This window comes from Numida meleagris, chromosome 4 (genome assembly GCF_002078875.1).
Source record: "Numida meleagris isolate 19003 breed g44 Domestic line chromosome 4, NumMel1.0, whole genome shotgun sequence".
Lineage (NCBI taxonomy): Eukaryota > Metazoa > Chordata > Aves > Galliformes > Numididae > Numida > Numida meleagris.
Genome location: NC_034412.1, coordinates 9667669 through 9691234, shown reverse-complemented (window position 1 = coordinate 9691234; position 23566 = coordinate 9667669). Strand labels below are relative to the sequence as shown.

Genomic DNA, 23566 nt, shown 5'->3' with positions numbered 1-23566 from the left:
GTGATGCAGTCCAGTGCTCTTCGGCTCTCGAGCAAATTTGACCAGAAACATTCTTTCCAAAGTTAGGGTTTCCCTACAATGATCTAATCTCTCACAAAGCCTAATGAGAGGCTGGATGCAATAATCCAAGAGCCCAATTTTCCACTGGAACAAAGCTGAAAAAACAGTCAAGAGAAGAGAAATCAATCTCTTCAACAGGGTACACAGTAAAAAAAAAAAAACAACACAATTTGTTGGAGACAGCCAGCTTGGCAAGATGCATTTTATGATACGTTTTTGTTCTGAGAGGAGTTGTGAGCACCTGAACGTCTGACTTCGCAATTCACAAATATATTGATGCTGTTCCTCAAGCTTTCAGCAGAGAGCAAACCTAACACCATCTCATTTAGTCAACAGTCTATAAGGGTGGGCTTCTCCCTAGGTTTCATATTTACAGCAACACATTGGGACAGTCTATTAAACTTAGCCGGGAAAGCTGCCACAGAGAGAGTGAGAAGAACAGAAGTGCTGCCATTAATCTTCAATAGCCCGGCAACTGGGAAGACCAGGCCTTGAACCAAATTCTATTCTCTTGCTATTAATCTCCTGTCCTCTGCTTATTAATCCTTTGTCTGTCTTCCTCCTTCAACATTTATTAATGCCCCCAACTGTTTGCAGTAAACAGGATGCTGAGATCTCATCTCTAGCCGGCCATAATTTACAAGAGAGAAAAAAAGTAACAAAAAAAAAAAAAAAAAACCAAGAAGAGGGTGAAAAGAAGGAAGAAGGATGTGTATTGCCTTATTGAAAGGGCACTTATATTCAGTGACATGGTAGGGAAAAGAAGAAGCACTCCTGATCTCACCTGAAGGTTCACCCTCGCTATGATTTAATCATCACATCACAGGTCCAGACCTGGACCTAGAAATAGTACAACCACCTCGAGTCTCCTGGTACCGTGGCCTTCACCACCGCAGGCTCTGGAGAACTGCCTGTCATTTGCTGAATGACCAGATTACACCTGGCAAATGCAGTCCCACGGTATTCACACTCTGCCCAAACTCAGCTGCTTGCAAAGGCCCCAAGATGCGACCCACTCCTCACCTGGAAGCAGGGCAGCCCTGTCAGGCACCGAGACAGACGTACAGACAGCTTCTTCCGAGGGACCTCTCTCTGCAGATGGAAACAGAAAGGTCAGAATTAACCTTTTTGCTCATAGTAAAAGCAGAAAGTAAATCAGGCCGGCAGTGACACCTCACAAAGAAATCAGCCCCAGAAGGGCCTGTAAGCCAGCCACCTTCCCTCACAGAGCGGATCACAACTAATTTTCCTCTGATATAACTCTGTGTCAAGTCTGTCCCTGGTTTGATCCATATAAGGGCTTTCCACACGTTGGCAAGGCAGATTAAATCTGAGCAAGCATCAGAGTAACTGAGGTTTATTTGAGAGAGAAGCTGCTTGTTTTAAATCAGGTCAGAGCCAGTGAAAGGCACTGACGTAAGGGCTCCAGGTAACAACGTCTCTTTCAAAGCCGGACCAGACATGCTCCTGCCTGCTGCACTTAAAGGGCCTCTTCTTCCCACCACAGCCACCGTGACTCACTCGCGGTGCTGCCTGTGCCGTGTGGGCACCGAGAAGATCTAATGCGGAGATGGGATGCACACTGAACGCACATCAGCTGTGGCAAAAACAAGTGACAGCGTGGGACAGCCCAAATCCTGCTTCCACCAGTGCTTCCACCTGCTTCCCTGGTTTCTTTCGGGTGCCTCCAAAGAAAAAGGGAAGTCAGGTTTTCCAGGTAACCACTTGCTGTGCTTAACCAACAGCCTTTCATACTTCCAGCGCATTGATAGCTGGGCCTACTCTTGCATTTGCCATTTCCTCTCATCTCTGTCCCAGATGGAAATACCAGCAATGGTCAGCGATGGCCCAGCACACCTCTGCCTTTCACCTCATCACTGTAGGGGACCAGCATGGCTCCTGCCTGCCCCATGCTCCCAAACCCAATGCCCTGTCCTTGCAGCAGAGCCAGGTCTGGCTGGGAGCAGCTTCACCCTCCTGGCCAGCTGGAGGAAGGGGAGCGAGGGATGGAGAACAGCAGCGGCTGCTTCAGACCCTTCCGAAGCACATGGAAATCCACCGAGGACCTGCTTCCTCTGACACTGGCTATTCCTTTCATATTTGCCATGACAAATAATTCGTGTTAACATTTTTTCAAGCACTGTAACCCCATATCAAGTAACAGCAAAGAGACAGACAGGTGTCCTGACCACAGGGGCAGCATATGTGAACAGTTTGGAATTTACTATCATTATTTCGTAAAGGGGGAAACAAATCCCACAGATTTTTCTGTGCATGATACATTTTCTGCTCCCTGTTTGATGTTGCTTTCAGGCTGAAGACTTCAAATAGCTAACGCTAACCTATGCCTCAAGCCTGCTTTAAACTAATGCCCCTTATGTGACCAGAAATGAATGCATGGTGAATCACTAACCCCACACACTGTGGGCTGATGAGCGGTGGCCCATGCCTCCCAAGCACTGCATGGCCGTGAACATGCTGAGATCATTCAGCCTGGTAATTCAGCGCTACCAGCTCTGCATTTCCGGAGCTCGAAAGCACAAGCTCCAAGTCAACTGCCCAGCCACGCAAAGTCAGAGGAGAGAAAAACATAACTAACTCGGGTTTTCTGCAAAGCACACGCATATAAGCTGCAGAAGCTGCACTTCCATTCTCTGCCCGCCTTTGAGAGACGCTTAAGAGAAGCTGCATTTTAATTACTAGTCCAATCAAGGGAATCTAAACTTGACAGCAAGGGAAAGGGCTAACCCCAAATTACAGATGTGGGTGGATGTGGGCCCCAGCTTTTTGCTTCTTTGCTGACATTCTGGCTTTCAGAAATTAAGTCAAAACCCCACTTAACTTCACAGAGATTGCAACTTGCATCTACAGTGCTGCTGAAACCTCAGTTGGGAGAACTCCACTGAAATCGATGGAGTCATTCAGATTTTCTCTCGTTACAGACCTACAGGCCAATAAACATTAGTGTTTATCCAACCTCCAGCTAAATATTGTCTAACAGAAGACCATTATCTTTGTCAGATTGATTTGGATAACTTATTTAAAGCATGCTTGAAGACTCATTTACATCTTTGGGTTTTGGTGGTTGTATTTCAAGCGTTAAGCCCCAGCAGCTACTAAACACTTGAAAACAGCATGTTAACAGTTTACAAACAAAGCTGGAGTGGAGACGTAAGTTTGTTTTCTATTTTTCGTTGGAAAATTGGTAAAATGAAGGAAGCAAAGAAAATACAGAAAAAAAATGAAAATGAGCTGTGTGCACCCACTGAAAAATCATCCAAGTTATTTGATAGATACTAAGTTAAACAAAAAGAAATATACGGATGAGAGGAGGAAAAAAATCATAGCAGAGAAACCCAGCCCTCTCCTCCTTTTGAGTCTTGCCACATTATGTCACACCTGGTGCACACAAGGTGCACCCCAGGAAGGGCAGATGTGCTTCCCTAGCTGTCACAGGCAGCAGCAGTTGGGCTCAGGTTGGGCTCCTCTCCCTTTAGCCTTCCTGAACCCCTGCAGTACAGCCTCCCAGCGATGGGCTCAAGCTGACCACGCCCCAGCAGCAGAGCGATGCTACCAGCACGTCTTACAGCTCTGTACAAGTGTGGCTGCTACTGAACACCACTACCTCTCTACCTTGGGCCCAAGATCTTTTTGTTTAAACCAGCTCACCAAAATGAATTGGATCCCTTGGGCACAAGGCCACCCTTGTAACTGAGCTTCTGGTCAGAGCGTTGTGTTGCTACAGCATCGCTGAAGAAGGAGAATCTTTTTGGTTTGTTTGGCTTTCAGTTGCCCTGCCCGTGTTCCACTGCCAAGTATCAGCTACAAGCCAAAGCTTCAGATAGGGAGAGGTGGAAGAGGCATTGGAACAGGCTGCCCAGGGAGGTGGTAGAGTCACCATCACTGGAAATGTTCAAGGAAAGGGCAGATGTCACACTGAGTGACATGGTCTAGAGTGGTCACATGCATAGGTAGATGGATAGACTAGATGATCTTAGTGATCTTTCCAACGTTAATGATTCTACAATTCTAATAATCTTGCCCAACAATCTGCAGAAAAACTGTCAGGTTAAACCATAACTATGGGAAAGGTCAAAAATAAAAAACATAAAAGACAGTAGTGGTAATATTTTGTTAAAATCAAACAAATCAGCAAATCAAAGACAGAACAAGGGATACGGAGAAGCGGTCTTGGTCTCTGCTATTGCTTCAGGGGCACGGAGCAGCTCGCAGCCACAACCAAGGTTCAGGTGCTATAAGCAAACCAGAGAGGTCTACCAACACCATGCACCACAGCACAGTCCTTCCGTACCACTGGCTCCTGAACCCCGAGAGCAGCTCATGTGGGATGACAAACAGGGAGAGGGTGCCTGGCAGAGCTGCTCCCATCGCAGCAGCGGGCACATCCTTCCCTGTCCAATGAGGACCCATCACACCAGCTCCCTGTTTGACAAGGCCCTGTTTCCACCTCTCCCCACTGCTACGCAGCAGCTTCTCAGACAGACCAAAGAGAAAGTCAGGCACTGCTCAAGTAAGCACCTGGATCTACAAACAACAGATTAAATTCTCAAGCTACAAAACTATGTTTTAGCAAAAGTGCAATTGGACTCCATGTACTTGTTACATTTCTAAATATACTCCGGTTGTCAAGACAACAAAGAGACTGATGGATCTCTAAAGTGTACTGTATCTATTTAATTGTCAGCATTTCAAACTGACTCGAGGAGGGGAAAAAATGCTGCGTGATAAGTCTAATTGTCATGGTTACCACTGGCTAACCCCATAATAAAAATATATATAATCTAGCTGAATGTGCCAAGCCATGTGAGGAGCAGATGGGAGACATTCTCATTACTGCGACAGCCTCCACTGGAAAACTAAACTTGAGGAAGGATGCGAGAGACTTTACAGAGCTCTCAGACACAACAGACGTCGTGGGCTGCAGCTTCCCACCCGCCTGGCAGCAGCCGCTTGGGCTTTTCCTGAGCCCATGGGCTGAGCCCACGGGGCTGGGGCTCCCTAACTCACCAGCATTCCTCTTTGGAGAGTCTCGTCCCTCCCAACAAAAACCTTGAGATGTGAAAATGTTACTTCTTAAAAGCTGCTGACAAAATGTTACATGCAATTGCCTTGGATTCACACTCCCATCCTCGCCAAGCTCGCTCTACTCCCTCCAGGCAGCCCATAAGCATTGCTGCAACTGCTAACAACCAAAAAGACAGCTACGGCCAGCCTCAGAGAAGAGGACCAAGCAGGAAGCAGCAGCCAGAAGTCAGGCTGACTGATGTGACACAGCCCCACAGGCTCTGCATCCCATTGGACAAGCATAATCCAGCACCACTATTCCTTTGCAGCCCTTCCTGAAAGAGATGCTTTCCAAAAAAAAAACCCTCAGATGTTTTTTTACGTAGAAGACTTCCATAACAATGGCTAAGGTATCTACCCAGGTACAAAGTTCTTGTACAATCCAAACTTTCCTTGCCTGATCAAACTCATCCAACCACACTCATTTCTCAATTTCCTTTCTTCAAACTCAAGTTTAACTTGCAAAGGAAAGGCACAAGTTGCAAGGTCAGGCTGGATGGGGCTCTGAGCACCCGATGGAGCTGTAGGTGTCCCTGTTCACTGCAGGGAGTTGGACCAGATGGCCTTAAAGGGTCCTTTCCAACTCAAATGATTCCATGAATTTAAGTTTCAGCCAGGCATAAAAGCAATGGAAACCAACTCATGCTCACCTGACCAGTGCTGATGTCAACGAATGATCAATTTCCAAGTAGTCTGAAGCTTCCCCAACATTTTTTTGACAGAAACTACATTGAAGCTGAATTATCCTTAAAAATTTGCTCCGTAATGCTTATCTCCCTAAAACCTCTGTATCTCCACTGACAACTTCATGGAAGCTAGATAGCATTGCCTAAATTCCATCTCTAGGAGTGAGCCACGACATCAAATGTGATCTGATTTGAAAATTCTACTCAAGAAAAACACCATTTTCCAAGCCTCTCAAGCAACGGGTCTGAGTTTGTGATATTCTCCCTGGAGCTTGCCCCCGCTCACTATCAAGATGAACAATTTCTGAATTCCAAATATGAGAATCTCAGTGACAGATACCGAGCTTTCGTGCCTACCAATATCATCACCATGCGGTTCACCATCACGTCCTGCTCCACAGAGCTGGAGATGGGCAGTGAAAATCAAAACAAAAGTAGCACAGAAGTGCTATTTCCGGGGTTTGTGCAAGAATTATTTCAAATACTACTAAAGTTTAGAGCTAAAAAGGACTCTCGCACACAAAGAATCTTCATGTCAAAAGGACTCAGAGGCAGCTGGTTATTACAAGGGTTTCGGTACACCTGAAGGGAAGCAGCAACAACATTTTGTCCCTAGGTGCCTAAATACTTTTGAAAGGAAGCATTTCCCATAAGGAACTTCAGAGAAATTATAGCCTTTCTGAAAGCTGTATCCAGAGTCTAACTGAGCTGAAATCCCAAATAACCAAGAGCTTAAAATTATGCTCCAAATTGTGTATTTCAACATCATACAGGTGCAGAAAGCTAACTTTGGTTTTCCTGTTACTGAAAGTGCTCGCCTAAGGCATCAGGCTCCTATAGTTATGGCTCTGGGACAACTATTACATTCTGTTCTAATAAAGTACATGTTCTCAGGAGCAAACTCCCCAGGATGATTCCTTTGCTTTGGCACAAATGGACTCATTTGGTTGAGATAAAAGGATGTTCCCTTGCATCATTTTCATTTGATTTTTATTTTTATTTTAAGATAGAGAAACAGTTAATTTTGCTAAATGAGTGCTCTGTTGCCATGACTTCACTGCAGACAAACACAAAGCCATCAAGCTCCTTTTTTCCGGGTGTTGCTTTTTAAACAAGTATTTGATCGTCTTCATTTTCTTTCTTCTTTGCCCAACACCCCCCAGTCAGGCAGATACAAAGAGGTTATAGCTGCTCCCTAAGTCACAGAGATACTCCTGTGCATCTTCATGCCCTCACTACGCACCCCTGCCAGATGTGCCACCATGCCTCCTGTGACTCCAGCCTGCACGACAGCGCTGCCCACAACAGCAGGCAGCAAATCTCTCCAAAGGAAAGCCAAAGTCTATGGGATCAGTCCCTGAAAGGCTGAATTCCCACACTCCCAGCAAGGAATGAAGGCTCCATCCCATTAACTGGCAAGCCAGACTCGAAGCCTCAATCAAAGGTCCTTCCTGCTGCCTCAGTTTCCCAGGCAGATGAAGCAGGCTGGGCATACATGTCGTCTGCTTCTGTGGGGTGTTGCGACATGTGCCGAGTTAATATTCATGAAGTACACTAGGGATTAAGAGTATTATAGACTTCACTGAGATGAAGGTTTTTTCTTCTCTCTTTTTTTTTTTTTTTAATGTTTGCATTGAATAGACAGACTAAGTAGAAACAGCACTTGTAGCCTGCAGCCATTATCCTAGCAAATGGCTTATTACAGCACACAGCCTACCAGCTCACCTCCATCCTGTCTCACTTCAATGCATGTAGGTGGAAGCTGCTCATTCCACTGCATTTTCCTTTTTACTGTCTCTGTCTGATGGAGACTCTTGATAGCTGGGCTCACAAGACAGGGATTAGGATATAAATACTTCAATACAAGCTTGTTCTTTGGTACCTATTTATGACGATCACAGAACAATTAATTACTTCCCATCTAAGACTAATTCTCGTCTCTTCCAAAAAAAAGCTGGGGGGGTGCAGGGGGAGGTTGTCTCAACATTTTCCATTTCCTGATGAGTCACAGCAGAGCCACTACAATACTTCAATCACACTGTTACTTATCAAGGTGTATTCAATACATTACTAAGATGTGGAGTGTGCTATTTTAAGGGCTAATTTCAGGCACTGTATGCATAATGCATTATCTGAACAGATGCACCCCCCTGCACCACCACCCCTTCCCACATACCCCAAAATCATACAGACAAACACTGCAAGGAACAGAAAGAGGAGAGCTGTACATTTGGCGCGCTGACTTTCACAACGCATAACCCTTCAATACACAGCCCTCTCTCCCACCTCATTAGTTTATTCCCTTCCCCTTGGCAATGAAATTACTTATGTGACAGCAGCAACTGACAAGAAGAAAACATTCGCAGACTGCACAGGTTGCAACAAGTCCGCAGCGTCTTGCTTTCTTCAGTCTAGGGCCAAGAACCGTACCTTTATTTTTCCGCCCCAGGGAGCAACTCTGCATCCCTGTAACAAATACTGAATTGTCCCCAGTTCCCACGCCACCCACTCACAAGCTCCCAGGCTCCACAGAGCATGCAGGAGCCACAATGCCCAGCCTCCGAGCAGCCCCACAGCTTTTGGGGATGGTAGCAGGTGCCCTCTGGTCCCATTAATTCCTTTACTTAACAAACAGTTAGACGTAATTTATTGTGTTGATTGGGCAATTGATCCCAGTCAGGTCATTTCAGTCTACAACAGGTTGCATTCTGCACCAGCCTGACCGCAGTCAGCTGCAGTGAGAGCTCCCTCATCCAAGCAGAGGAGACTATGGAGAGCAGAATGACAGTCAAATCTCCCTGGACTAGGCACTGACCTGAGTTCTCACAGGCAACACAGCTAAAAACTCCAGAACACCAACAGCTGCCTGAAAAAGGTAGGGCTATGATAAGCCACAGATGACGGTGGGATGAGATGATCTTAGAGGTCTTTTCCAACCTTAATGATTCTATGATAAGCGTGTTAAAGACCATTACACTCCGGTGAGCAGGACTGGGTACAGCAGACAGACAGCTACGCTCCTGCTTGTAGAGGCACTGGTGTGCTACTGTGGGCATCAGCTGCTGTGAGCACAGTCACTTTACAGACACCACCTCAAGATGATGCTGGAGCTACTTATTACCATCAGTTTTCCCCCATGGCACAACACGGCTGTGCAAACAGTTTCTATGCAAACAGTTGCAGTGCCAGTTTCTGCCAAGCCCATGCTAATTGCAAGTGATTCCAGTTCAAATGCTCTTAAGTCAGAAAGCATTTAAGTGACATATAACCAAGGCCTCACATCTGTTAGCAGCTCTCCAGCAGTGAACAAACCTGCAATCAGCTATGAAGACCTGTCAATAGCTCTTCTGTCTCCCACCTTGGAAATGCATTTAAATTCCAATTTTCTGCCATCACAAATGCAGAACATTTTTCATCCATGCAACATCTACAGCCTGTTAGTACGAGTGCCAAAGCAACACAAAGGTCACGGCCACGTGTCCTGTATGTCCCATTAAAGTCCCCTGATACTCCAAGATTTAGCAGCTCATCTGGTGTCACTTTTAAAAGCATCATTTTCTCTTCTTGCACCATATTTACCTAAAAACCTCAAGGCACCTCAGAAATATTCAACCAGTTTCATACAGACTCTGTGAATGAAAACAGTATGTGGGCACGGATCGTTTCACATGGCCAAATCTGTAGGTGTAAACCATGGCAAATCTCTTGAGTGGGCTTCACTGGTTAAGCTCATCTTAATCAAAGGGAGAATACTCATCCTGATCTGATTTCTAATTCTTCCCTGATCTAATTTCTAATTTTTACTGCTAATTTTACTTTTCTGAAAGAGTAGTCAGGCACTGGAATGGGCTGCCCAGGGAGGTGGTGAAGTCACCGTCCTTGGAGGTGTTCAAGAAACGTTTAGATGTTGTGTTGAGAGACATGGTTTAGTGGGGTTATTGTTGGTAGGTGGATGGTTGGACTAGGTGATCTTGTAGGTCTTTTCCAACCTAGCTAATTCTATGATTCTATGATTCTAATAGATTTCCATGAAATAGACTATCACCTCAGTTTGAATGCTCCCAGGCCAAGCAGTAAGCTCCATGGGATCTGCAGTGCCATTCACTTTGGGCTGCAGGTGACAAAACAACACAGCTCTGTATGTACAAACCCACAGCTGGAATTTCAGCACCTGCTCACTCTATTTTAGAATACCTGTGATGAAGTTCTCCAGCAAGATGGGGCTGGACTAGTCAGCATTCATTTCTAACAAGATGAGAAATGTGGGGGGGACTGTGCAGCCCTCCAGGTGGCAACAAGCTCCTTGGAAGAATGCTTGAGGCAACAGTGGGGATCATGAGCTGATGCCACAGAAAATGCCTCAAGACACAGCACAAGCAACTTAAAAACCAACATCATGAATAAAGACAAAATACAGAACCACATTAACAAATATGACCAAAAAACCCCACCAAGTTCAAAGGAATTGCAAGTTCTCCTTTTTATGGACAACACTGCTGGTAGTATATGGCTCTGACTGTTTAAACAGACATGATCAGATTTGGGCTTATCTTGTTTTCTTAAAACATACAAGACCGGGATTCTGCCATGCCAGGCAATTAAGTTCCCGTGCTTTCCCAAAAAGCCACTTGGAAAGTTTCTAAATGCAGCAGGAGAAAAATAATTCTGCTCAGTCCACGCCTGTGTCTCCCTCTCCTCCCATTAGCACATGGGGAAAAGGTTGGCTTAGAGCAATACAGCACTTCAATTTGAATATGAATCACTCTTCTGGTGAGAAAACAAAACAGAAGCTGACTTCACATGACCCTTATCTGAAGATATAATGAAAACCGACGCGTCTACCAGGAGCAACAGAAGTAAAGCATGGTGAAAATCCCATCTCAGACAAACAGCCAACGGTATGTCTTGTCCCAGAGGATGCCAAAGTGGCTTACAAGCTGAGAGGCAGGAACCATTTCAGCTGCCACTGAAACATCATCACCTCTGGATGGGTAGTTGGGGCAGCAGTGGTTCATGAAGCAGGGAAGAACATCATTGAGCTGAGACTGCTGGGGGCTCAGGAAGGCAGGATCCTTCTGTGGGAACACAACTTCGCTCCTGGAAAGTGGAAGTTGGTTTGGTTTTGATTCATGTGATTCAAGATGGCATTACGTGGGCTGAGTACCTGAAAAATGGGAGCACACGATGCTGGACTTGGCAGCGTCTGGCCATGAAACTAATAGAAAGAAAATGCATGTGTTCTGATGCTCTCCAGCTTCTCAGACAGAGAACTGAGGGATCAGAGCCCCCCACAGAGCTTAGGGCGAATCACTTTTCCCCAGATCAGCCTCCCCCTGTCCTGGATGCACAGCAATATCCTGCCTCGACTAGAAGCAGTCTGGGGGAAGGCAATGTACTGCTATTACTGCTTTAACACTGCTACGGAAGGGCCAGCCTTCAGAAGGCTCGTATCGCCTATCACCAGCTCTGCTGAAATCCTGATCAAAGCACTGCTGTCACCCTCTCTCCTTTGCCCCTTTGCCCTTCCCAGCACAGCTCCTGCTGTCACTTCACGGCAGATAGCAGTGGCCTTTTGCTACAGCACTCTCTAACAGAGGCTCAGCCCAAACTCAGGCCTTTGGCGTGAAATACCAACAAATAAGAAGTTCAGAAATCCTTCAGGAAAGGGGCCCTGAGCAAGCAATCTGTGCGTTTCCAGCATTAAATGTTTGTTTCTCCTCCTGGCAGCATCTGGAGGCTTGCAGAGTGTTTACTTGCATCTTGGCAACATCCATTTAAGCCTACAAGCTCATCAACAATTCACCTTGACTGAAAAGCAGTGGTTTTTCTGAGTGCTGAGGAGACAATGAAAAAAACATCATCTTTTTCTCTCTCTTTTTTTTTTTTTTACAGCAAATCTCTGATAAAGCTTTTCTGAAGGGAACTTAACTTGATCTTTTCCCACACTGTGTTCTATATTCAGTTGCCATTCTAGAAACCAAACAAAAAAACTCTGCGCACAAATGCAAACAAATCAGAGCAGGGCTTGGTCTGATCTGCCTAAAACAAATGTCTACCTCCTCTTCTACTGGCTCAGCAACAGAGACCCAAAGCCAACGCGTTCTTTGCATTTCTGACAGGCTGACGTTTGGATGGGTTTGTGCAAGTTTGTCTTTAGTGCCTTGGGACTGCACGACAATTCGAGGGAAAATTCCCTTAAAAGGAACACGCACGGTAAAGCATCGATCTGGACAAGTAATGCCGAGCCGCTGCCCCGTCCAAGTGACCTCTCTCCAACCACGCAGTGTTCTTGCAAGTCGGAGACTCACCCTCGTCTTGGTTTAAATAGAACAAATTCATTTCTTTTTATTGAGGAGGAAAAAAAAAATCAATAAGCAAGAAAGGAAAGTTACAATGAGCTGAACATGATTTACAGGTAAAGTGAATTGCCAGGGGATCCAGGCAAAGATTCATCGCTGATTCATCAAACAAGTCATTGAGATGTCTAAAGAACGAGCTATTGAGAGAAGTCCCTCATCCTCTCCACCTCTTATTATTAGTTACTGTTGGAAGTGACCTTTTCTGCAAGTCTCTAGACCATTCTGAAGTGCTGAAGACTTTAGGAAGTGAAAATTAGTTCTTAAAGGAACTAAAGTGCTTCAAAAACATTTTCTTAAAGGTTGCATCTTGCTTCTCTCACCCCTTCCCTTGGGTGCTTAGGATGAGCTATGCATTACAAGAGCAGGCACTGTGCAGTTCTAGCCGAGAATCCCAAGCTACCTTGGCAAACGCAATTCCAGCATCGCAGCCCAGGACAGCGCTGATAGAGATGCTTATGGAATTGCAGAAACCAAGAGAGAGAGAGAGGCTGCCTGGTGCCCCTGAAGCACAAAGCCCCAAGGAGAGCCCCAGAGCCCCATCCCTCTGGCAGCTGGCACCGAGATCTCGTCTGGCTCTGCAGCAAAGAGCCAGAGGTGCAAGCACTGGCAGAGAGAGCAGCAAAGCTAGTAGGGGTCATAAATGAAACTGTTGTGAAACACGGAGGTGAGCACAGCCCGACGCTCACCTTCACAGCTCCCCTCTGGATATGCATGCCTCGCCAGGCTGAAATCTCTGAAACTCATCCAGCCCTCGCTGGGCTGACCCCGGAGCCTCATTCGTATGCATGTTTGTTCTCACATGCAAACACAACAAGTTTTTTAATCACACGCATTTTGCACAAGTCCCACAGGCCCACATTTACATGGTATTTGGGAAACCTGGTCTTAAATGGAATTAGAACACCAAAGGAAAGAGCTTACAAAGGCAAAGAACACAAAAAACATGAATCTGGGTTGGAAGGGAGAACCTACCATTTGGGATGCAAGGGAGTTTTGGGGGTGCCCAACACAGAGGTTCCCCAAAATGCCCAGTTTTCAGAGGATGTTTTTTTTAAATAAGACATACTTAAAGACTGCATCAGTTGAGCGTCCAAAACTGATTAGTCACCTGAACACATGAGCTAAACTCTCTTCATTTAATACCACTCTGGAGTGTAAAGTTCTCACCAAAGCTATAATATATTCTGTTCCAGAAGAACAATTAGGTGGCATTAGGCAGCCAGTCGTAACTCTCCGCATTAAATGGCCTTGCTATTTGTCAGTATGTGCTGCGCCTTTAAAAGTTTCCAAAAATGACAGTCTTTTTTTGTGCATGCTGGAATATTCAAGAGCATTTCATATCTATTCTCATATCAAGAAAAGAGCAATTAGATCAATAATGAAACAGGAGTGCTCCCTTTTACTTTCTGCGGTTTGCAAAGAGGTTCGTGTTTCTATGTGAGCACAGCTCTTGTTTTAGTGATGTGAAAGTGTGTGGTTTGTGCGATACCCAGTTTCTTCTAATATCTGAGTTTCTGTTGTTATCTACCTACAATTTACAGTAAAGCATCTTTTGTTCTCACGCCCCTCAATCTCCAAATTAGCCCAATTTTCCCAACAACAAGATTTTATCACCCTGTGTAGACCTTTTACGAATACTGGAAAGCTTGCCAACAACGCTCTCCTCAGTAACACAGCACGAATTCACAGAAGAAGGCATCACCAAGTCTATCTGTGCATGCTTCTGTGTACACAGACTCATTAAGAAGCTTTTCTTTGGAGAAAAGGACAGATTTTGTGTTTGAAAAAGCAACCAGAATTGGGCTGCAATCCATGAAAGGGGTCCCAAAGCACGACACGTGGTGGGGAAAATCACTGAGCAACATTTGAACCTCTGTTTACACATCAATATTGCGCTATTTGCTATGATTAGATTATTACTATTTTCAAAAGTAATAAAAATATTTAGAACTAGGTTGTCGGCGTTTTTTTTTTTTTTTGGTCCCTGCTGCAGAGCATGAATGCAATCCTTCTAATCTAAGCAAGAATTTCTTAAGAACCCTTCTAAACTGGAAGGACGCTGCCAGTACTGCAGATGGGTAAGCGGTTGGCTCCAGCATCAGACTGAATCCTGCCATTTATAGCAGTTTGACCCTCGATGCAACAGATGAGAGCACTGATATTTTAGCCAGAGAAGTTCATTTTCCAGATTGCTGTTTACAGCCACGTGCTCTACTCCAGGATCCTTGACTGTGCTGCTTCTGTGACTCGCAGAGCAGTGCATCTTTGCAAACACACTGAAGGTCCCAAAGAGGGACTTCACCTTCTGCTACAACATGAACGTCAATCCAACAACAAAAATAGCAAAACAACCAGAAAATTAAGTATTTCTGAAGAGGAGGAGACAATTGCCCACAGCAAGCATTTCAACCCTACGGCAAGTCATCTGATCAGCTCTGGAGTCCAAGCCTGACACAGGACACCAGGGACTCTCCATGTCTCAGTTCTGCATCTCTCTGGAGCTGCCTAGCACTTTGCACACAAATATCCGTAACTGTCATAACACTGTCCTGCTCTTTCTAGCATCAATTTAGCACTGGTAGTATAAGAGTGCGTTACCCAGTCCTCCAGCTGCTTCAACTGAGATTAGTTGAGGCAAGCCAGGACACAATCGTTTGAACGCCTTGCTGCATCTTGCACCCACCCAGGGGGACCTGGCTTTCAGCCTGTCTGCATAAACCCTGGGATTAGCCACTGGTGGAGAGGCTCCTTTATGGGATAAGTAAGAGGTCAAGCCCTGCAATCTATAAAAGGCCGTGACGGGTGTACATAATCCCCCACAAGTTGCATTCCTCCACCCCTCCTTGCCCATAAAAGAGACGTCTAAGAGCACACAGCAAAAGCCATTACAACCATGGCCATAGAAATTGAAGTGGCAACTATATCACTTCAGCCATGCAGCGACTATACCTGATTTTGTTGTCAAACGTTCCAAAAAGGATGTGTTTGAAAGAGGAGCACAGAGAGGAACCATACGAATATTTCTTACTTGGTTCTAAGCTGGAGCAGGACTGCTGAAACCTCCCAGTACTCCCTGTGAATAGCCCCAGTACTTGGGAAACGGTAGTAGGAAAGTCTGGATTAACACAAGGCACTTCAAAACTTGCTTTTCAACTATTTGATCAAACGTTTAAATTGAGGGTAGGCATTAAACCCAAAGCACTCTTATAAATCATAATAGAATGACTGTGGAACTCCAGCATTCCCAGTTTCAAGGGCCTCTGGTTTTCCCACAGCTTTCTCCATGCAAGAGCCTCTCCAGACCCAGGGATCTCTCCAAGTTCAATGATATCGCATGCATTCCAAAGAAACATCCCACAAAGACAGATCTGATGCAGCAAATAGACCATGGGAGCAGCTTTGTTTATCCTAATGTGACCCCCCAAACACCTTAGCAGAGCCATCAGCTGGCCTGTCCCTCCCCAGAACACCGGCACGGAGCTCACTCACTCTGCTGCAGCTTAACCCAGTGCCGGGAACGGCTCCAAACATCACTATGGAAACTAATGTGATAATAAAACTTCTGCTGAAGTCACACCGCTCTCATACAGCTCTCAGGAAGCAGGACCTAGGTCTGACCAACCGCAGCCTCCTTACCAAAAGAGATTCTCACCTGTGACACAGCACCAGCTACTGCCCTGCTCTGGCAGCTTGACATTAGAGATGCCAGGAAAGCCTATCCCGTCTCCCTCCTCCCTCAGGAAAATTCACTGACCAGCACTGCTGGATACAAGCGCCTTCCCTCTCCAATAACCTGAGCAGGATTTGAAGCGCTGCAGGTGCTCTTTACACCCTCCAATGTCCCCAGTGATGCCCAAACCTCTCCAGCCATCCCAGCACTAACAGCGTCTGGCATCAGCTCAGTGTGTGTGTGCACAGTGATTCTAGCCTCTCTGGGCAAGAATCTGGAAGAGCAGCATTTATTAGACAGATATGTCTGAGATGACCCTGTTACTCTGGGCTCTTTAGAGGTCAGCTCCAAAAGCCAAGGCGCCAAATCTAGCAGCATGCTCTATTAGAAGGGGTCCTGCAGAGGTGACCCAGCTCTTCTGTGGCCGAGGGCAAGGACCAAGGCAAAAGGGAGCACAGAGTCCAGCACAGCAGTCCTCAGAGAGGCTGCAGAGCTCCTCCCTCCAGGCAGTGCCTCAAGGTAAGGGCTGCAACTAGAGCCTGCGGTACTATAAAACAAAAAATAATAAAAAAAGTAAAATATGAGTATACTGTAGCCTGAAAGCAGCCTGCTGCCTTTGATAGATCTTCCACAAGAAAACATTTGTGCTGCAAGGTCCTACCATTTTGTATAGCATATAGTAAGTAGATGCCTCTATTTTATGCTTTGCAGCTGAGTTCAATACAAGGAGAGCATCCTTACACACAGGAACAACAATGTTACGGAAATACAATGTTCTACAAGATAAAATAGCAGAGTAGTCATATCCAGAACATCTCAACATTCAAAACAGAGGAGGAATTCTTCTACCTGGGATTGAAATGGTCAACTAAAATCTATATCCTAATATATCACATTCTTCTTTTTTCTTCTCTTATTTCTGTTTCCTTTTAGTTCAGTGGCATTTAGGTAGCAGAATAGCTGTTAACTAAGGTCTGAGAGGTGGAATTCCATTATCTATGTAAAGAAAAATGCTTTGGAGGAAACTGTAATTTGACAAAAATACACATTTAGCAAAATGCATTTTAGAAAGTGGAAAATAAGTTTGCTTGTTTGTTTGTTAAGGCAGCAAGAGATCCACCATAGCTCCTTAAAAGGATCCTCAGTCCTAGGAAGGAAGATGCACACAAATCCAAGAAAATAAGGAGAAGGAAGAGATCGTTCAGAAGTGCTGTGGGGAGGGATCCTGCTCCAGTCCCACGCTCAGGGATGGACGAGCAGAACCCCTTTCCCTCCCCTGCTTCTTACTCAGCACTGGATAACGATATAAAGCACCGCAGCATTGCTGCAATTTACAAATTACAGCTGTTCCAGCAGCCCAGGGTTTGGTCTTCTTATGCCACTGGTGGCAGATGGTGTGTGCTGTTATTTAAATCCATACTTCCAGCTTGTAATAGTAATTGTATGGAAACTTCTGCTCTTGGATAATTTTGGGGAAAAACAAACAAACCAACCAACCAGAAGTCATCTTGTAGTTAAATAACTCTACTATTTTAACAATTAAGAAAAATAATCTAACGTATTTCTTCTAACTGGGAAGACATAGAATACATGATATGGACATATCAGATAAAGGTCAATGCACATTCACCCACCTCTTTGGAAACTGACAACGTTCTCGTGACAGCCATAAAGCTGCTTTGAATCTTAGTTCCCTAGAAAGTAAATATAAGGAATCCCAAAGCCGTAACCACAAGTGCCACAATTCTTAACACTGATGTCACATCCAGCTTAATGCGTACTGCAGCAGTCTGTATGGTAAAGCTTCAAAATCACCTCCTCTATGGTCTACAGAAGAAAACAGTAATTATCCTTCACCCAAGAGTCCCCAAACACGCACCACAATGCCTTCATTTGGTGCAGCGCCAGCACATTTCATTCCCCAGCATTTGGGATGGGGCACGCAGGGTTGGTGGGACTCTTTACAGGATCTCTTAGAGACAAGTATCTCACGCTACCGTACTTTTTATTTCCTTTTGTCACTGTTCCTTCCCATTCCAGCTACAAAACAAAATTTCATTTTCTTTTAGATCCGGCTGACTTTCATTTGTGCCAATTTGTTTTTGTATCAATTAGCCAGGGCAGAGGGTTGACTTTCAGAGCCCTTTCTGGTACACTAGACATAAGGGGACGCTGTAATTAATAGACGTCACGCACAGTCCCTCCCAACGCATTGATTCCTTACTACTTAAGAAACACTTGGGGAGAGCACAATCAACCCTGACTGCCAGGGGTCCTCATAAAATCCATAGGCTTGGGTTTACAGAAACTGCTAATCACTTTGGATGCTGAGAAGGCGTAAGGAGGAGTCTGATTTTGTGAAGCAAAGGAAGCCCTTAATTAACTATCACCTTCACATGCTTCAAAGGGAGAGCCACTCAGAAGACTTCCAGAGTAGGAGGCTGGTAGGAAAAACCCCTCTGGTCCCCAGTTCAGACCTGCATCAGGGAGGACACGAACACTCTCCCCAGCTCCAGGGCATTACATCCCCCACAGCACCCAGACACAGCCACCAGGACCACCGCAGCCACCGGCTCCCTGCTCCCTACTGCCAGGACAGCTATGCTGAAAACTACGTTTTGCTGTGCATTAGCATTTCTCACTAGCCAGAAAGGACCAAACCCAAATCTGCTTGCTCCTACTGCTCAGGAGACCAATCCCAGCTTTAAAAGAAAATCCCTCTCTTTGATTTGCTGGGCGATGCTGAGTCTCTTAGGAGAGAGAATGCCAATTCTGGGCAGTGTGTTTCCACATGAGAGGGAAGAAAGGTTCACCATGAAAGGAAGCATCAGTGCCACACTGCGAATCTCCTATTTCAAACCAATACAAACGACAAATGGCTATAGCTCCCTTCTCAGAAGTAGTCAGAAAACGATCCTCTTTGGTGTCTGCCTTAAAAACACCACCTTACGCTGGCATCTAGACAGTCCAGTGAGCTGTGCCATGCCATAAAGATGTTCAGAGGAGAAGAGAAAGAAGTGAAGCCTGCTCTGAAGCCATCCCACATGCTCGTGGTCCCGCACCTCCACCCAAAGCACACTTCTCCCAGCAGCTCTGCTCCTGCACCATGCAACTGCTGAATGCCTTCCCACTGGAAACCTTTTCAGATTTCTGCAATGATAACTACAAAAGGAAAATCACTAGAGGAGGACACCCAGTGGCTTCCAGCCAGAACACAACTCGCCTTCAGCAAGACCTTTGATTTGCACAGGCACACACTGAAGTTGTTCTTCACAACAAAGAACAGCCCGTCTGTTGCATAACTAACCTTAGGCTGCGTTAGATAAGTCATGCCTTCTCGCAGATCAACTGACCTTAAATAATGTCCCCAGTATACTCGGAGCCAATAGGTTTCTCATTCAGAGCTCAACCAACAGGTCTTCTCCTTCCAGCTATTTCTTCAGAAAGGCACACAAAGAAGGTTTCAAGAGAAATCTCATGCTTACTGTTCCAAGAGCAGCTTTCAAGGCCAAAAAAGAACCTCAAAATCTCAGCTCCAGATTCACGTCTTCCCTCAAAGGCTTCTTCAATACTTTGGTACAGCAAAGCGAGCGAGGGCTTTTGCAGGACTGAATGGGGACTGCAGAGGACACTAACTGGAAGGCCAGTGCACGTTGTGAAATTCTGCTGCAGCTCTGCCACTGAGTCAAGCCAGGCTCAGAACTGCCTGCCGTGGCAATGAAGCGCTGCTTTGTGTTCTGGCTATACACGAAACAAAGGTCTGGGGATGAGGAGGTCTCGCTTGTCATGCAAGGGTCAGCACCAAAGGCAAATTCCACCACGGCATTTCCGTTCTGCTGCCCAACCCGTCACTAAGGGTGGAGATAACAGCAGGATCTTTCATTGCGCATCCAAAAATGCCCCTTAACGGAGCTGTGCCGCATCACCCCATGGCCACAATCCACTCGGGAGGTGGGATGTCAATCCCTGCTGATCATTCCCACCATAGTGATGCAGAAGTGCAGATGAGTTCCTTTTACACCATTTCTCCGTTGTTCCTGGCTGCAAGGTGATGCAGGAGCTCTGCAGCAGACTGAGCGGTAGAAGCACAGGGAAGACAGGCTGTGGAAGTAAGCAAGGCTCTGCACTGCTCCTGGAAAGCAGTTTCGTTGCCCAAGCAGACATCTGTGCATTCCCCACTGGCGGGAGCAAGGTTTTTAGAAGCGAAACGTTGTGCAAAGCAGGGTGATAATCCTTTGGGAATGCAAGCAACAAAACAACTGGCCAGTGAACCTGCAGTGAAGGCAGAGGCACTAAAAGCCTGGCTACATTCTGACGGTGGTTAAGTTGTCATATAGCTTCCACTTGAGTAGCAGTTTCCCAACCTATAAATTAGTGCTGATAGGGCTTCCATTGCTGCTACGTGATGCTCCACTCATTCAATTGCTGCCTGATGGGAGCTTTGACACGAGGGCAGAGGTAACACTAACGTATGCATCCAGTAACTCCCAGAGCCTTCCCAATGGAGCACATTAGGACAGAAACCCTGCCTCACTCTTGCAATCAGCCAAGCCAGACTTCACCCTAAAGCTCTGCCATACAAAACAGCCAAGCTACTTCCTATATAAGCCATCACCGCCTCTCTCTGTTACTGCAAGAATGCAGATCTGGAGGGCTGCTCGTGCCAGACAAGCTCAGTGGACGCAGAGGAGCTTTCTAGTAAACTGAACCCTGAATGCTAAGCAAGGGCTTGCTGAGCTGAGTTACTGGAATCTATTCCTCCCGCATAGTCAGCATATATGAACACATCCTCTTGCCTCATTAAATTTTAATTGGAGTACATGTGAATAGGTTTTACTGGTTACTTAATCAAAGGGAGTCTGAGTACAAGGTGTTCACAAGAGAAGCTAGAAAGCAACATCCTTTCCAGCTTTTCTTTTGAATTTTTTTAAGCATTCATTGTTGATTCCTTCAGGTCAGTTAACATTTTCGAGCTGCTGCAAAGAACCATGAAAAATAGCCACAAAGTGCAAATAAAGCACTTTGGAGGGAAACCGGACACAGACCATTAACCCTGTGTTCCTCGTCATTATCCAGACAAAAATTAAATGCAAAGTCCCAGAGCAGCTGTTGCATTAGCCAGTTGATTGGCAGTGCTAAGCACAATGATTGCTTTGCTGCTCTGTGTCATGCATGTTTGGGCTGGACTGTCTGGAGTTTCATTACTTTAAGTGTCCTTAGGTACACTGAAACCACAGCAGATTTGAACCTATAAAAAAATCCTACTTGTAAATTCTAAGATTTCCTCACTAATCGCCTTCTCTTCTACTTGAACACAGATGTTTATTTGTTCTCACACGCTTTTCTTTAGCTTAGAGAGACTCGGCATGTATTTTCTTGCCTACCTAGAACACGACAACCACCTCCAGAGCTGCTTCCGTACTAAAACACAGGCTGCATGACCGGATTCTCCACCTCCATAAAATCCACACGGTCACTATGGCCTGAATTGACTTACAGCTGTCTACACCAGCTGAAAAACTACCAGCAAAGCAACTCTGCTGCCTCCCCTTCTGCACTCCAGTCCGCAAGAGGCACAGCTGGGGATGGGGCTTCGGCGTCCGACCGCACGAGGAACAAAAGGCAGCTCTGTGCTCTGCTAAGTGAATCAAAAAATGAAATTGCAGCAATTTAAAACCACAACAAAAGAACTTACTGGACTACTCCTGCACATTGCTTAGAAATGTATATTCTGTGCAGTGATACATTCTGGCAGCCCGGGACTCTGACACACTTTCTATGGCAATGTTCTAATATTAGAAAAATCTGGTCATAAGCTAAAAATGTTACAAAAATAGCAGAGGATCATAAGTTACCAGCTGAGTCAGAGCGTGATCTGCTACTTGACTTTCATACTATTCTATTCTTTAAAAAAAAAAAGAGACATCACACAATTTTTTTTATTATTTTTTTTTTAATAAAAACGTTCGCTTCTACCATTGCGCATGAAGGAGAATGAGCCTTTGTAGAGGGGAATTTCTTGTGTGCCACTCAGAAAAGTCACTCAAAATGGCAGAAATCAATCTGCAAAGGAGCAAAGGACACAGATCTACTTGTGTACCGTTGTCAAGCCATTTACCAGCCTCCCTGTATGCAAGGTCTGCAGGGCAGGAGGCTGCCTCTTGCCCTCAGTAAGGGGCTCGGGGAACTTGATGGGATTGTATCTGGTGGTACAGTGGCATAAATACCAAGAATCTTACATGTTCAGTGCAGCCTCTGCCATAAAAGCATTCTGTTTGCAAGCTCTACTTAAATCATCAGTAAATAATTAACAGACAGTATGAGCACGTAACAGAACTGAGTCACAGGTGTCAGCTAGGAAAAAAATGCTATAAATTGATGTGTCATGGTAATAAGCAGCCTGCTCACCTGTTAGCTGCTGCAGAAATTAATTAACCAATTTAGTTTTCATAAATTAACCCCTGACACACAGAGCCTTAGTAGAAAGCTGTGCTCCATTATTTACGACCGTAACTTTTCCTCCTTTTACACATTTGACAGACTTTAAATGAAGGAACTGTGACCTGTTTTCCCACGGATACAGAGGAGAGAAGGGGCAGTGGGAGCAAGGAAGGGGCGTGAAGAAGATGACCGTGTGAACACAGCAGAAAAGCAGACTCTTATCTTTCCACATCTCAGTTTCTTGCCCCTTCCTGATGTGTGTACATCAGCAGAGCTCAGGGCAGAGCAGCTCCGGGCAAAGATGTGGGGCCGAGCACAGCATCCCTCAGCTCAGCCCCCTCTGGAGCTGCCCTGTGGGATCTACGGCAGCCTCACCTCTCTGCAGGCCTGGATGCACTCAGGCAATGCTGCAAATTTTCCACTTCCAGCTCTGAAACTATCAAGTTCTTTGCAAGCTCGGGCATTCTCTGCAGCGTACTTGCCTGGAAACGTGGCTCCAGTTCCCTCAAAGAATGGAGATGGAGAGCTCTGCTCCCCAGTGATGGATGGCCATCAGCTCTTTCCAGCAGCCAAGCTCAAGGCGTTGCTTTCGTCTGCATGCACTTCCCAGAACGCTCATTTCCAGGCCTGCTTTCTGCAAACCTGGCCCAGGAGATTTTCCTGCGTGAAGGCAGAGCACAGAAAGCAGACGATGCATCAGGAAATCCTCCTGTCAGATGTCGTGCTGCGAGGAGGAGCAGAACGCAGCTCTGCTATCAGAGCTCTCCATGCTCCATAAAACACTGAAGATGTTCAACATCACAACATTTCAGCCCGAGACACACAGCTGCCTGAAGAGCAATGTGCAGAAGCCTGCTAAAATGATGAGGGAAGGATGACTCTTCAGAGAAAAGCAGATGACTAAAAAGTTATTCCATCCACAGTGCATCAGGAAAATAAAATTCTCAGTGTCCTATAATTGTTAGCAGCGTTGTCCTTTCCGCAAACGTGCTGATCCTGGCTCCTCTGCAGCTCTGCCTGCAAACAAAACCTAAAAAAGTCCCTTTCTAACAACAACTGCAGAATGTTTAAGCTTGTTTCAATGAGTTTGTTTTGGTTTTGAATACAGTAATATACAAGCAATGAATTCTGGCTTTTTTTCCCCCCAGAGTGCAGCTCCCATAAGCTTGAAAGTAAATGGGAGTGCTTTGCTTCCTGGGGTATGTAACTGGAACATTTTTCTAGCACCTAATAAAACATTGTTTGGTTGATACTAACCATTAAAA

General features: G+C 45.6%; 1 protein-coding gene across 15 annotated transcripts in view; it reads right to left on the bottom strand.

Annotated features, from left to right (window-relative positions):
* LPP (LIM domain containing preferred translocation partner in lipoma) overlaps window positions 1-23566 on the bottom strand; it is a 316729-nt gene that overhangs the window by 224516 nt on the left and 68647 nt on the right. For 13 of the 15 annotated variants that reach the window (XM_021396526.1, XM_021396518.1, XM_021396511.1 and 10 more), the window contains one exon: window positions 1084-1152. The exons of the other annotated variants lie outside the window; for them this stretch is intronic. The gene's annotated coding sequence lies outside the window, so the exon portion shown is untranslated. The remainder of the gene's footprint in view (window positions 1-1083; window positions 1153-23566) is intronic. 15 annotated transcript variants of the gene reach the window in all.